Raw genomic sequence first — 2632 nt, 5'->3', positions numbered from 1 at the left:
ACATGGTTTGTGAGTGTTTTAACTGTCTGTTTAAAGAACTGTCTGTTGGGCAGAGCAGTTACACCACAGGGATGGGAGTGGGGCGGCAGCAATCAGTTGGGCTATGTGAGAACACACACCGGTGAAGATCTAGTTGCATTGCACTGCCTACTTATGAAGGGATGGGGTGAAGCAACCTTCTGAACCATGATAGTTGAACCCACCATCAAACAACCTGCCCTGCAGTTGTGGGAAAGTCAGATACTGAAGCTGAAGCTCAAACACTTTGGCCACCCAATGAGAAGGGAGCACTCACTGGAGAAGACCCTGATGCTGGGAAATATTGAAGGTAAATGAAGGGGACAGCAAAGGATAAGAAGAAGAAGACAAATAAGAAGAAGACTGCAGATTTGTACTCTGTCCTTCTCTCTGAATCAGAGTCTCAGAGCGGCTTACAATCTCCTTTGTCTTTTTCCCCACAACAGGCACCCGTTGAGGTGGGTGAGGCTGAGAGGGCTCTTCCAGAAGTTACCCTTCCTTTGAGAACCAGGGATCATTTTGTAGAAAAATAGGTGGTGGAGCTCATCCATGGATTGTTATGCAGCTTTACCTACTATTCAGTGGACAAGGTGGGAAGGAGGAGATGGAACTGTCAGAAAGGTTCAGGAGCTGTGCTCCTGTGAGCTCCCACTGAATCCGAGGCCTATTGAGAGCTCTGGCTGACCCAAGGCCATTCCAGCAGGTGCAAGTGAAGGAGTGGGGAATCAAACCCGGTTCTCCCAAATAAGAGTCCACACACTTAACCAGTGCACCAAACTGGCTGGTTAGACAATGTTATCGATGCAACAAACATGAATTTGGGTAAACTTAGGAGGATGGTGGAAGATAGAAGGACCTGAAGTGATGTGGTCTATGGGGTCGCAGAGAGTCGGACTTGACTGTACAACTGAACAACAACAACAGCAAATAAATAAATTATCTTTTAAAATTATAAATAGTGGATCTTTGTTGAGAATATGGGGTTACTGGATGGACAGAGACAAAATAAAGTGCAATGAACATAATTTGGTTGTCTCTTCTAATACGATGGTGACTTCAGCCTGGCTCTCTTCAGCAGATGGAAAATGGCATCATTCCTCCTTCATTTGTGCCCGCACTGGCGATGACAAAAAGTGATGAAAAAGGGACAGTGTTCCCTTTTGGTTCTTGCCCCGAGCATATTGTCTCTCTCTCTGTTTCAGTTCCTCCAGTTAAGAATAGGTGCATTAAATATTTCTTGCCGTCTCTCTTCGGCAGACTGTGGCTCTGAATAGAAGCAAAGCGACTATTCATTTTCAAAAAGCCCTTTCAAAAAGACATAACCACTTCCATTAATATATCATGAGTTAATCCTGATTAATGGTATGGGAGAGAATCTGCTTGCTGGTAATGTAGGCAAAGCTGATATTCTGAGTGGCGGTATCACTTTACCCTACCAAAGTACTTGTTATAACAAGATAAAGGGGGGGGGGGGATACAGTATAAAGCTTTTCATTAGAGCTACAGCTGGCACGTTCGACCTGAGCCTCTTTTAATGACTGTGACTCCTTTGTTGCTGAGGCCGGAACAAGGAGAGTTTAAGGTTTGTCTGAATTAGCCATTACAGAGACCCTATCTAATTAGAGCTACAGTTACGTTACTGAGAGCATTGCCTGATATAAATGGAATACCCCAGTAAAATAGAGAGAGTGTCTCCTATTCTCGGTAAACAAAATGGAGTCCGACCAAAGATAGGCCAAGACAACACTCCATCTAAACAGGTGGAGCGGACCCAGTAGAGAGCCTGGTTTGGTTGGTGCCTGCAGTCTGTGTCTCAGCACAATCTCACCCATTCCCCCTCCAGCGAACTCGCCCAAATGGGATGCATAATGACATGGGAACTACGAGTAAGTAGTACTCTCACTCTGATCTTCTGGAATTTGCCAAATGTCTCTTCCTCCAGTCTATCACCCCTACCTTGCTAAAATCCAATCTCTGCATAACTTGATTGATCCTGTCTTTAAGTCTTTGATCCCTTTTCCGAGTGTCAGACAAAAACATGGTAACAAATTATACATTTCCTCTAAGCTCCTCATCCTTGCGAAATGTGCGAAGTTTCCCAAATATTGCGATTCAAGATAGTCATCTATGAAGCATCAAAGACCCTTTTTGTAATTTCCAACCCCCATCCCCGTACCCCTATAAAGTGTGGGTCAGAACCTCCCCTCAGTGTGCATTCTGTAGGGCGCCATTTGCAGTCTGTACTGCCCATTACTCCTGTAATTGGGTCTATAGGGCACGTTACGCTGGTCATTCGCATTTGGGGAGGGACGATGGCTCAGGGGTAGAGCATCTGCTTGTTAAGCAGAAGGTCCCAGGTTCAATCCCCGGCATCTCCAACTAAAAAGGGTCCAGGCAAGTAGGTATGAAAAGCCTCAGCTTGAGACCCTGGAGAGCCGCTGCCAGTCTGAGTAGACAAAACTGACTTTGATGGACCGAGGGTCTGATTCAGTATAAGGCAGCTTTATATGTTCATATGTATGTCCATTCCTCTCCATGTATTTTTCCTTTGGATGGACTTCTCCTCTTCTGGATCAGGTGAATATTACCCACTTCAACAACCCTTGAATTCCTC

The 2632-nt window shown here is 45.2% G+C and overlaps 1 non-coding gene across 1 annotated transcript; it reads left to right on the top strand.

Moving 5' to 3' along the window:
* Window positions 1–2325: 2325 nt before the first annotated feature.
* TRNAN-GUU (transfer RNA asparagine (anticodon GUU)) lies at window positions 2326–2396 on the top strand. Its single transcript has one exon. It is a non-coding gene; the product is annotated as a tRNA-Asn (tRNA).
* Window positions 2397–2632: the final 236 nt, after the last annotated feature.

This window comes from Heteronotia binoei, chromosome 3, assembly GCF_032191835.1.
Source record: "Heteronotia binoei isolate CCM8104 ecotype False Entrance Well chromosome 3, APGP_CSIRO_Hbin_v1, whole genome shotgun sequence".
Lineage (NCBI taxonomy): Eukaryota > Metazoa > Chordata > Lepidosauria > Squamata > Gekkonidae > Heteronotia > Heteronotia binoei.
The sequence above is the reverse complement of the archived record's forward strand: the minus strand, read 5'-3'. Positions and strand labels throughout refer to the sequence as shown.